Source organism: Adiantum capillus-veneris, chromosome 17 (assembly GCF_014529385.1).
Source record: "Adiantum capillus-veneris isolate H3 chromosome 17, ASM1452938v2, whole genome shotgun sequence".
Lineage (NCBI taxonomy): Eukaryota > Viridiplantae > Streptophyta > Polypodiopsida > Polypodiales > Pteridaceae > Adiantum > Adiantum capillus-veneris.
Genome location: NC_140947.1, coordinates 45,324,888 through 45,338,349, shown reverse-complemented (window position 1 = coordinate 45,338,349; position 13,462 = coordinate 45,324,888). Strand labels below are relative to the sequence as shown.

Genomic DNA, 13,462 nt, shown 5'->3' with positions numbered 1-13,462 from the left:
CTACCTTAGGTTCCGGGTCCTCGGCTGGGACCCAAGGTAGTACAAACCAAGACCCGAACATAGCGGCTAGTGACTCTTCCTCTGACTACGACATCATGGAGGGTTACCCAATGCCTAATCCTAATAGCTCAAGCCAAGACATGCATGCCATGGGCCCACGATCCGGGCCGAGCGTGCTTAGCTGCTTAGTGTACCAAACGTGCACCAAGGAAGGGGGGCATGTCAACCCTCGCGGCTCACGGACACCCTATCACCTACAACGGACGGCTTATTATTTACTTGGTAGAGTCAGGTACCGGGCTTGTCGGTCCAATAGGAAAAGGGTAGAGTGATCGCCGATGAGAGGTGCACTCTAACTGAAACATTCAAGGGTTAGTTGACTAAACATGGGCGCCCAAGTGTGAATGGAGCGAGCTCATATAAAAGTCAACTAAACCTAAAATTCACTCATTCTTTCATTTGTGCAATAGAAGATTGCTCTTGCTCCATCTTCTTCTTCTTCGCCTCCTTGTGTGTGTATGTGCGAGAGAGAGAAAGAGAGAGAGTGCGTGTGATCGAGCATTGTGACGACAGCACGGCGGCGGCGAAGCGGTTGAGCGCAACACGGCGGCGGCTCCTTCTTCTTCGCGGTGAGGAATCCTCCACGAAGGCGAGCGTAGAGCGGTGAGTGACACACCCTTGCTCTCTTGAGCTTGCTAGATTAGTCTAGTTGCGTGTTTGAAGCCATTTGTGGCTCGCACACGGTGTATTGGCAAGTTCCTTGCATTGACACGTGCAACAGACGCGCACATTTTTGGCGCCGCTGCCGAGGAATGTTAACCCTCGTGGCTCACGGACACCCTATAGCCACTCGCTCCGAACATGGAGTTAACGATGTAAATGAGGGGGGTGGGGAAGTAAATTCTCCATTCATGACCAATGTAGACCCTATGCCTTTAGAGAGTGTGCATGTGAATACTCCATTCACTGCACCTCCGGACTCTTCAGAGCTATTTCCCTCCGCGGTTATATTAGCCAATGGTAGAAGCCTTGCCGAAGTACAAGAAGTTGAGCGGTATATCATCGCGGCTAAGGAAAAGGAAATTGAGAGCTTACGCAAGGCGGAGCAACGAAGAGAGCTAAAAGCGAAAGCTCCTATGCCAATATCATTGCTAGGAGAGCAATCAAGTGCTCCTGAATTAGCGACCACTAAGGGTCAATCCATAGAGAGCCACATTGCATCTAGTTCAAAGGACACCCCTAGCACCTCTATTCTAGATGGAGCGTTCTTAAATGAGAACTGGGAGTACGAACTACAAACGGAAACTCTAACCGACCTATACAGTGGTCACACCTATCACGTGGGTTGGTTAGATGTCCTACAATCCACAACGGGTGCGACTAGCGTGGAGGATCAACAACAAAGAGTTTGTGAGGTCATCCCAGGGTTATTGAGCTAGAGAGACAGAACCAGGGGATCCACATGCCTTCAACGGGTCTCATGATATTCTTGGATACAGGGAAGGCTAAACAACCAACCTTATCGCAAATGGAGACTCCCTTAGTAAGTCCGATGGATCCCCTATAAGTTGTTTTGCCAGGAGTCTCTGTCCAATCTGAGCCCACAAGTGATAGCTTTACCTTTCCAAGTCTAGCTCATCTTTCCCTTGATGACACCACGGCTACCATGCCTACCCCAATGATGGGCATGCCAAGAAACACGCCATGGACCTCATTTGTTAGTAAAGCACCGCTACATGGTAGCTCAATGCCTGCAATAGTACCTACAAGTGTGTACCAATTGTATACACCCATGGGTCCTCGTACTCATGTAGTCCCTACTCCTCCCATTGTTTCAACAACCTATGCTCCACAACCACAACACCCAAGTTCTTATTTCCATGGGACCATACCGGCTAGCATTAGCATGTCACATCCGACTTTTGCTATGCCTAGAGCCACACATATGAACTTTGGGATGCCACATGGCACAACATCGTACCAACCATGGAACCCAAGGGCTTCCTATACGCCAAGCCCAATGCCAATACCTACTCCACATGTAGTCTCTAGAGCACCTTCACCCACAATGCCTGCTCACTTAGGTGACTTGGCAACATTTGCTCAAGCTATCGGTCGATCTATTGCTGAGAATATGCGTAACATGCCTGATAGAGAGCCTAGAAGTAAGGCAGTACAAATAGCCAAGCTCACACAAAAATTTAGTGGAGACGGGGATGTGTGAAATCATATCGAAGTGTTTAAACAAATATGTGATTCTCTAGGAGAACACAATGACCTGCATAAGAGTAATGCTTTAAGCCTAACCTTAAGTGGGAAGGCAGGGGATTGGTATAGAACCCTAAGGGTGGAAGAAAAAACGATTTACCCTACTCTCAGGAGACTGTTCTTGAAAGAATACATACGAGAGGGAGTGCTTTGGGGTATAGCCTCTCAGCTCCAGAAAGCCCAACGAGAGGAAGGAGAGTCGGTGAGAGACTTTATTAGTCGCTTAAAGCATTTGAATTCTCGTTGTAATCCAAATGAGCGCTTCAATAATAATCAATTGCTTGACAGATTCATTAGGGGATTACGACATGAGGATATCTACAATGGCCTGGTCATTAGAGGTATCACCACTTGGGAAGCAGTTACCACCAATGCGATCCAATTGGAGGATAATTTAATGATTCAAGGAGAAAGAGTGTCTGTTGAGCCTAAATCTTTTAGCTCGCAAGCATCGGGGCATCAACCAATGACCCTAAAGCCTATTGCTAAGGAGCCAAAGATATCTGAGATGAATTTAGCAAATCTCACTAAGGCTATTCAAGAGAGTCTTAGAGACAATCGTGCTCCGCAAAACAATCACATGTATCCAAGAAGGGAGCAACAATGGTACCAGTGAATGTCCTACTTTTAGAGTGAAATTCAATGGGAATTGCAATACTTGTGGGAGGTATGGTCATCAAGCTAAGGATTGCATAGTATTTAAGGGCGCGATGGCCAATAGACCAACCTGAGCATGGACAGACACACCTCGAGTGCTTGCATTGATGCCGGCCCCACCTATTGAACAAACGTCACAACACATGGTCCCTAGGGCCCAAAATGTTGTTCAAACAACACCCTTACCACCTCCAGTGCTAGGACCGCAACCACCACATCCGAGAATCACTTTTGTGAATCAATTGGATTGTGAGTCATCTATTGCTTGTTTGGAAGGCTGTGAGGAAGATATAGACCCTAATATTGCCTATGGGATGGATGCGCTTGAAGAAAGTCCACAATACTACATGGAGGTATATTGGGGACAAGTCAAACCTGTCTATCAAGTAGCTGCTCTTGTTGCAAGAGCCCAAAATATCAATTACACTGCCAAGAGACCACCTCTTCAATGCTATGAGTGTGGAGGTCCACATCGTGTGGTCGAGTGTCCTATTAGGCTACAAAAGAACGCCACACTAATGCAAACCAATCAAGCGAGCACGTCTACAATGCCAATACTCATGTGTAATCGATGTGGCATAGATCATTTGATTGCCCAATGTTCGAATAATCCAAATGCGCCGAAGATCACGCCATTAAACTTGATTGAGGTTACCAAGGATCCATCACAAAGTACACCTGTGGTACCAGTGAACGTACTCACACGATCGATGCTCCAAAAACAAAATTATATTCTTGAAAAAAGAGACATAGCATCAATTTCCCAATCTCAGAAGAAAAAGAAAACACGAACGAAGAGATTGCAAAAAGCAGCGAAGTCAGACCCCAGTTCAAAGACCAACATAGGAACTGGTGACGACCCCGTATATATGAACGACGCTGAAGAGGATTCTGATTCAGGTGAAACCATAGAGACCAAAACGACCACTAGGAAAGAAACTAACAAGGAATATAGTCATGAGCCACAATGGCCAAGATCCAAGAAAAAGATAGGAACTTATCCAAACCCTACAGAGGAGATCGAGCAAGTCAAGCAATTAAGGAGTTTGGTAGAAGATACCCAAAGGGATCTAGAGCCAGCACCTAGGCAGATCCAGATTACAGACACAATGTTCCCTATGCAACAACAACCTCAGAAAGTCCATACACCCTAATCATACCTAGTGTCATCCAAGAAGAAAGTGACTTAAAGTCATGGGAAAGTGGGCGTACTCATTTCTTGTTGAAAAGAATGTTTACAGAGGGACTGTCTGACCCTATCAAAGAAATGGAGATCCCGTCTTCCCCACACCAAGGGACTGAAGCCCAAAAGGTGCCATTAAATATTGCCAAATTGATGGATTTCATGGCTTCCGAAGTTAGAGCCATCATCATGTCCAAACTATATGGAGACCCTGAGCTATTCTTAGCTCTTTGAGCTTTCCTCAATGGAGAACTGAAGGTTGGGCTACCACAATCTGCACAGATGGATGGAGCTAGGGAGATGCCAATAGAGGAGGAACACTTAGATCATCAACCCAACCTAGATGAGAACCCTGTTGTAGAAATACCTCTTAACAAGTTGGGACAATACTTTGAGGGAGATAAATCCAATGCAACCATACCAATCACTACCAAGGGATTAATTGTGAAGGGAATCCTTGATGGTGGCGTTGGGGTTAGCATTGTGACTAAAAATTGTTGGGAAACTATGGGAAGACCTCACCTTGCGACCACAACCATAGTCGTAAAGATGGCCAATGGGTCTATTGTTAAACCTATTGGGATGCTAGAAGATCTCAGGACCAAGGTCTTTGGACATAAAATAAGAGTTACCTTCATTGTTATGGATTTCTCCAAGCACACTATGGCATCTGAGATGATCTTAGGATGTCCTTTCATGAGGGAAGCAAAAATGGTGCATGACTGGTCTAAAAACCATGTCTACTTGCAGTTCCAAGATTCTATTATTCGAGTAGATCTTGTAATTGGTCGAGCACATCCTCTAGGAAACAGGTTTATAATTGATCATAGATCTGACACCACAATTCACTTGGCCCCATTGAAATATTGCTACACGTGTAAAGCAGACACTGATGTTGGGGAAGATTCTCCTTATATGGATGTACTACCTGGGATGACTGAGTCGGACAATGTGGATTGGGTCCACCTAGCAGCAACCATAGACACTTGGGGAAACAGGGGGACGACCTGGGTAACACATGAGGGGGATGAAATGTCCGTACCCTTAAATATGCTACAAGCAATTCATATAGCTTCTGACAAGACTCATCCTAATATAACAAGGAAAACATACAAGTGGGTCCCTAAAGCTTCTTTAGCGACCATAGCTAGTGCTAAAAAAAAAAAGCCTTGTAAGAAACGTACCACTCGCTCCAAGAAAACTAAGAAAATGTTGCGATGGATTCCTAAACGACTATTGGAAGCCCAAGGCTACTATAAAGAAAATGATCAAATCTGGGTGCCAAAACGTAAATTGTGTTCTTACTTGTCACCGGGCCCATGTGAGCTCAATTCTGTAGCTCCAAAACGAATTGACGATCGCGGAAAGAAAAAAATCACAGAATGCTACACACCCGCTCTAGAGCTAGTTTAGGTACTAAAGAAAGAACGGTTTGTTCCACCTAGCTCAGGAAGGGGGGAGTCCCATGAAGCTTCTAGCTCCTCATATAATGCATCCATAGAGGTAAAAGCTTCTCCAGCAGCCTCCACCTACAATAGTGGACCTCCATGAAGCTACAAAGCAATCCACACCTCCCAATGTTCAAGAATCACCTGATGAACCACTTCAAGTTCGATCCTGGGAAAGTACCTTACCACCCTTGCAACTCGATGAGGCACCTAAGGTAATAGAAAACTACTGGAAAAAATCCTCACCTATTACCAACTGGAACAATTGGTTTCAAAGGGTGACGAGCTCATTTCAAATGGTATGATCTACCCAAGGAAGGGGGGAGTGTTTGCTGACATCCATCATTCACTTGCTTCCCTCTCAACCTTCCTCCCCGACCTCTCAATCTCCCAATCTTAGGGAATGTATATATAAAGCCTTATACTCACAAAAAACAAAAATAATAAAGAGCAAGAGCAATTAGCAAACGAGTATGCTCAATAAAAGTCAAAGCATTGACCAGACCACATTCATATCCAATGCACTAAAACAGAAACCTATGTCGTGAAACACCTTTGATCCTCATCACTCAAGTGATGGAGGGTAGGTAGGATTAATACAATAATATAGGAGTGTTTCTGTTTTAGAGTTTAGTGATTAGCAAAGTTCTTTTTTCCCACTAATGTGCCTCCTAGAGGTATTCTTTGTGTCTCCTCGTGTGTACAGGAATGTGTTGCTGTGATTAAAATTTGGACCTTCATGGAATCTTTCTCTCATCCACTTTTCAAATCAAGCGCGATCATCAACACAAGCAGGTGTTTCTTGTCCATTAGCATGTCCCCTATCTTTTTTGCATCCATGTTTGTCTGCTTTAATTGTGATTGGTAGCATAATATTCACCGCATTTGCTTAGTATCAAACATTAAATTCAATGTTATTTTTTGTCATAATCACTTGTCTAGGTTTAAAAATCAAGCAGTCTGATTAAGCTAGTTTGACCAAGCTAGGCACTAGAGATCTTCTCTTAATACCATGGGGAATGCCTTCCTAATAATCAATGGCTACTTAGGTACTTAATCCGATTTAGGTAGCATTGTGTGCAATGTACTAGGGCTTTCTAGTGGGCTTAGTCCCTATTGACCTTTAGCTTAAGTATGGTAAAGGGAGTTTACTAGTGTGATGAGCCTGGGGAGGACAACAATGTTATATGACCCCCCAAAGCTAAAAAATTAAAATGATGAAAAAAAATTTAAGAAGCTTGCCCATTATATTAATAGTTGATCTCTAGTGTCTTTTGACCGTTAAATTAGCGACCCAAGACATGTTTAGTTTTTGACCTTTACAATTGTTTATGCATTTGATTATATTACAATTTAATGCTTATTGCTGACGAATGGTTTAAAATTCTGCTACCAGTCATTTTGTCTGCCTAAAACTGCATATGCTTTTTAATTGTATATGAGAATGCAATTACTGTGCCAATGTTGTTTGATTTTGCAATGACTGAAAAAGGCTAAGGGCATTCATCTCAAATGCTCTTCCACCTCGACGAACGAGCTTCAACTCAATAGCTTCCGAGGACGGAATCTACATCAGGAAGGGGGGCATGTTAACCCTCGCGGCTCACGGACTCCCTATCGCCTAAGATGGATGTCGTATTATTTATTTGGTAGAGTCAAGTACTGGGCTTGTCGGTCCAATAGGAAAAGGGTAGAGTGATTGCCGATGAGAGGCACACTCTAACTGGACAATAAAGGGTTAGTTGGCTAAGCATGGGCGCCCAAGTGTGAATGGGGCGAGCTCATATAAAAGTCAACTAAACCTAAAATTCATCCATTCTTTCATTGTGCAATAGAAGAGTGCTCTTGCTCCATCTCCATCATCTCCATCTTCTTCTTCTTCACCTCCTTGTGTGTGTGTGTGTGTGTGTGTGTGTGTGTGTGTGTGTGTGTGTGAGAGAGAGAGAGAGAGAGAGAGAGAGAGAGAGAGAGAGAGAGAGAGAGTAATCGAGCATTGCGACGACGGCACGGCGGCGGCGAAGCGGTTGAGCGCGGCACGACGGTGGCTCCTTCTTCTTCACGACGAGGAATCCTCCACGAAGGCGAGCGTAGAGCGGTGAGTGACACACCCTTGCTCCCTTGAGCTTGTTAGATTAGTCTAGTTGCGTGCTTGGAGCCATTTGTTGCTCGCACACGGTGTATCGGCAAGTTCCTTGTATTGACACATGCGACAGACGCGCACAATAAAATGCAATGTTGTATTCACATCCATTCATTTTTTGAGAGAAAGTGTGTGTGTGTGTGTGTGCATGCTCATGCGTGAGTATATGTTTGTTTGTGTACGTGTCACATGCATGAGTATATGTTTGTGTGTATGTGTGTCTATGGACATACGTCTGTTTTGGGGGATGGACACAAAGAAGAAGAGTGTGTGGAGCAAAAGGGGAAAGACCGGGAGAAGCTTACTCAAATTTTCAATCTTGTTTCTCTCTCTCTCTCTCTCTCTCTCTCTCTCTCTCTCTCTCTCTCAAAATGAGCTTCCATTGCCAGAGCCAATGGACAAATAAATAGCTCAAAGGCAATCGGTTGCATGAAACTTTTAAGTGGCTCTTGCTACATTGGAAGTAAGAGGGAAGGCTCATTTTTGAAGGCTTCGAAATCCTTAAAAGGCCCTTGCACCCTTTAGAGAGAAGAGCTATGGAAATAAGTTGGAATTCACATTGAAATGCATGATTTGGGTTACTCTTCAAAAATGAGCCTTGCTAGGAGTAGTGTTTGCAAAAAACTGTCCTTTAGCATATTCTAAATTGACAAAATCTTGGCTACATTCCGAGCTTGCGTTGAAGAAAATTGATAAAATTGTACAAGTTTTAATATGTAACGTACAAATCCTTCAAATTCGACCTAAATTTGGGAGAGTTTTTTTCCTTGCCATACTCACAAATGTGAGCAATAGAGACTAAATTGATTCCAAAAAGAATTACATCATACAACCTTGCTCACAGACCAAGCCACATCTTACAATCAGATAACAACAAGATACGACAAACAAGGGAGCCACCCTAACCTAGAAAGTTGGCTGAACTGGAAGCCACCCAAATGGAGAGGGAGTAGAGCCGAAGGAAGCAGATAAAACGATACGGAATGGCACCAAGCAGGCAAAGCTGCTACCTCCAAACCGCCTGGCCACCATGTTGACATCGAGCCGACGAGAATCCAACCATCACCAAAAACAAGATCCATCACCACCATCCCTTAAGGTCGAGACGCCTTGCAGAAATCAACATTGCCATGGAGCACTTTTCTCCTTGCCACTCAAGCAGACCAGTTGACCATGCCGCCACAACTTCACTTCTCATCACCAAACAACAACTAAGTAGCATGAAAACAAGTGAAAATTCACGAGGCCTACCCTTAGAGATGAAATTGCTATAAGTAGTTATTCTAAGAGTTTTGTAGACAACAAGAAAAGATTAGCCTATGGTTTGAGTTTTGTTGTGAGTTTGAACGTTTAGGATTGGGCCAAGCTTGAAGTAATACCTTACTCATTTTCTTGGGAATATACTCTTTTGAAGGAGAACTCTTTACAAAGATCTTAGAAGGCACCTTTGCATTGAGAAAGTGATCCAAATCGGGACTATTGGGCCTAACCGTCAATGATGTGCCTCTCTGTATATGTGTCCTATTATCTATACTCTAATGTCTCTTGAGACAAGCATTGAGCATGGTGGCAAGTACCCAAAACGCTCTTTTCAATATTAACTTGGAATCGTGCAACATTGGATGGAGGGAGAGAGAGAGAGAGAGAGAGAGAGAGAGAGAGAGAGAGAGAGAGACATCATCCAAATGTATTGCATCCACTCATAACACAAATAGGAGAGTTTCTTCAAAGCGAATAAACCATTTATTTATTTTTATGTGAACTCTTTCTAGTAGGGATCAATATTACCATCGAGCAAAAGGTTACTTCAAGTAAAAGTAAAAGCTTAGTTAGAACTTCAACATTTCACACTTTCAGAGGCACCCAAAATCTTTTTCATGATTGTTTTTACACTCTCTTCATTTCATGAGTGCCCACTATCATATTCAACCAATCAGATTTTTTTTAAACGAAAATTAAAAACTGAAATTATCTTTAAAATTTTTTAATATTTTTCAACAGCAAAAAAAAAAACCATCTCTATAGCCTTTGCCTTTGGCAAGCCAAAGACCCCTCCACACTAAAACCTTGTGCTAAGAAGCCCTTCTTTAGCTTTTTGTGGACCATGCATTCCAGGGCAGCAAACACGCAGAAGTGCAATAGCCTCCAAACTCTATTAGCTATACCATGCCAGCAGCTATCGCCCGGGCCACGTGTGCGGTGATCGATCTAGTTTCGTGCGCCTTGGATCATATGATTCTCGCTCTCTCTCTTTCTCGTGAGGTGATGGACCACCATAAAGTCATGTACGGCAGAATCTGCGAATCTGCGATCACTCCTTGTTGTCGCAAAGAGTTCTCCTGGACAGCTTAAGGGACTCTTCTGCAACCCTCCTCCTCGCGCAAGGTCAGCCTTTCTCCTCACTCCGAGCTGCATGCTTCTATCGAATTATACACACACAGTCTGCATGCAGTTAGAGACGGAAAAACATTTGTTTGGAGGCTCACTCAGCCGCACACATGGAAACATGCTTCCTTCGAAAGTGTGCTTTGCTTTCAAGGGTGTTTGGTAAATGCTTTTATCTTCGAGAGCGTTTCTGACCTCCTTATTTGGTAGCTTAGTCAAGCTGGGCCCTTGCGTAGGCTGCCCCTCTGCTTAAACTGCCCACTTCTTTGTTAATACAATTCCGTAACGTTTAGTTCTCTAACCTTCACTAACCTTAATTGCTAACCTTCACTTGTGCTCGCACGTGCTATTGGGCACCAATGATTGCTGCACAATCAAGCATTGTGTGAAGAAATTGCAGAATCAAGCATTGTGTGAAGAAATTGGAGCACACTACAACCTCAGTCCTCACTTCGAGAGTGGTTTATATTGATCTTTAGCATGTTGCAACCCTAAGCCCTGACATTCGTGCACACGGGGGGAGGGGGGGATTTAGTTGGGGATTTTAATGCAAAGACAGCTTCTTGTTAGGTTCCCTTTGTTGATACATCAGGAGAGAATTTTTGTGAATACTACCATACAGATTTTGGCACTGAGAGAGTTTATGAAGATTCAAGTAGATGCACAGTGTGGTGACCATCTCCTAAAGATGGGAGCTATGCATGGGTTAGCCATACTCAACGGCATAGCTAGATGGTGATTTTCAGGTGGATTTACATGCGACCCACATCACATCGTGACAGCATAGTGGGTTGTTTTTTCGCCCCACTTGCCCTTATCCCACGTTTTCAAGAGCTCTCGAGTTCAACGAGACCTATTGGAGTTGCTGCAAATCACACATACTTATCTTTCACATTGGATTGCCGCTGAACTGCATGGCCATGGATAGTCAACAGAGACATTCTTATCCTAGATATCAGTTTTCAAGGGAGCCAGGTGAGGCTTACAATTTTGAGATCTTTAGATTGGTAGCAGAGGTGGATGCCCATGCCATCTTATACACATCTTATAGATGCTATTCATGCAGCTTCAGCTACAGCCTTTTCCTACTCATGGTACAACGAGACATAGTAGTGGCACTATGTCTGAGAATAGCTAGTATGACGATGTGTGTCGAGAGACTAGAGCTGGATTATGCTTGGGAGAGGTATCGAGTACGGACACCAAGCACCAATAGGCATAGATTATCTTCCGACACCTTGTGAGGCAGAAGAAGAGAGCTTATATAACTTTGCTTGAGCAAGAGTTGTATGAGCTATTCTTGAGTCAAGATTCCAGAGGCATGGAGACTCTTCCAGGAGCAATGAGCTCCTACACCCATCACGTCTATAGAGACATGGGGACAATGTGTGACTACGCTATAAACTTATTTCACATTTGTGTCATGCCTGAGACATTGTGGCACCTTTGTTGGCACAGATTGATAGAGCCATATCTGAAGGCTTTCCATGAGAGCTGGAGCACTAACACTTTTGTGCCTATTTTGAAGGTTGGGGATCCTATGCTCCAGTAACTATTGTACCATCATGAAAGGCCACACTTTGGCCAATTCTTCGCTTGAGCATGAACTCATTTGTTGTTGGGCAAATAGAGGGTGTCAGCATAAAGACAGTCTTGATTCAAGAGAGGAGTCTATACACTTGATCATATATTTACACTTAGAGCTATCATTGAGGAGGGTCGAGAGCATGGACATTGAATCTAATATAGCTGTGATATATTTAGTACCTTGAGCAAGATTGATGCATAGATTGTATGATTTGGGTGTTGTGAGTAAGATTACTGGGGTATCTTGGCACTTTATGAGACTATGACATGTACATGTGTACTTCTTGCTCGTACATACGACAAAAAACCAATAGAGCTCATGAGGCTGTGATGGCCTAGCCTGACAGGCTCTCAACCCTCTTGCAGCTGTAAGTAAATTTCAGCACTCTGTAATTTCCTGTTTTGGTCATTGACAGGTGCTCAAACTCCTCAATAAGTACCCCAAGGCTTCCCTGAAGCCTCGTGTTATTTTGTAGTTTAGGTGTGAAACCCTAAACCTGCAAATAAACGCAGTAAGCTGGAATTCTCTGTTTTTGATCGTTTTGAGCAAAGTAAACACGTCTATGAGTGTCTCAGGAGCTCTTGCACGCAATGGGACACTTCCCTTTAGATTTGGACGAGTTTTCACGCGAGAAAGCTCTCTTGTTTCGCAATCTGTCATGATGGAACTGTGCATATCTGTGGGGGATTAGCAATTAGCTAATCCAGTTCCTGTTTAGAAGGCCCTTGCCTTGGCAAATGTGCATGACACCCACAAGACTGTACAATCATCTGAGGGTCCAACTAGTGGGGCATAACCATATGTATAAGAGGGAGAGAGATGCATGGGAGCGGAATCGTCGTGCTAGATGAGACAAGGTAGAAGGCAAGCTTTCCATGAAAGCTGTGAACCTAAAACTCCACTCACCAATGATAAAACTCAGTCCTCTCTCTCTCTCTCTCTCTCTCTCTCTCTCTCTCTCTCTCTCTCGGGCGCCCTCCAGTTGGGAATTAGCTTCTGGAGTGTGTGTTGACCAATAGGTTGATCTCCTACTGACATGTGTCCACTATGTTCCTTATGGTTTAGTTTTCTAGCCTCTCCCAACTGATAAAGTTGTGAGTGTGTCACAAATTGATGACGTGGCAGTGCTACCCGGACACACACCGGCTACACAGATGACGTGGCAGTATGGCAGAACTGCTGACATGGGAGGATAGTATGGACGATCATAAAATGCGTTGACAGGTTGATGACGTGGCAGTTCCACGAATTGCGCTGACAACATGATGACATGGTAGATCTGTACGGAATTCATTGTGCTTTTTGTTGGCAGATTTTTGACCAGTTGCCTTTGGAACTATTTGCTTTTGAGTTTAAAAGCTTTTGGGGCTCTCCTTTTGGGGCATCCCTTGTAAATTTATAAGAGCCCTTGGGGCCTCACTCTGTAGAGCATGTGGACACAGAGTCTGAGAGCAGGGTCCCTCGAGAGTTGTACTTTGCAACGATTAATGAAAAATAAATACCGAAAGGGGCGCTAGACTTTGGGGCGAATACTTGTGGGCACGGAACTCAGTCGGGCTGTGTCTACTCTTTGTCTCTCTCTCTCTCTCTCTATTAAAGTTCAATGATTATGAAGTTTCTGTTCGTGTGTTGCTATTGATTTCTCGCTTGGAGTGTCCAAGCCGGTTACAGTGGTATCAGAGCACAGAAAGATTCTTCTTCTATGGAGGATCTGATCCTTTCTGCAGCACATGCAGGTTTTTTTTTTTAAAGAATCTTCGTGTCCTGACCCCGGACTTATTAGCCACTCCCAC

General features: G+C 43.9%; 1 protein-coding gene across 10 annotated transcripts in view; it reads left to right on the top strand.

The window, feature by feature from the left end:
• The first annotated feature begins 9,909 nt into the window (after nt 1-9,909).
• LOC147437150 (uncharacterized) overlaps nt 9,910-13,462 on the top strand; it is a 137,036-nt gene continuing 133,483 nt past the window's right edge. For 6 of the 10 annotated variants that reach the window (XM_086486767.1, XM_086486762.1, XM_086486765.1 and 3 more), the window contains exon 1: nt 9,915-10,081. The gene's annotated coding sequence lies outside the window, so the exon portion shown is untranslated. The other 4 variants (XM_086486768.1, XM_086486761.1, XM_086486769.1 and 1 more) reach the window with 3 other exon arrangements.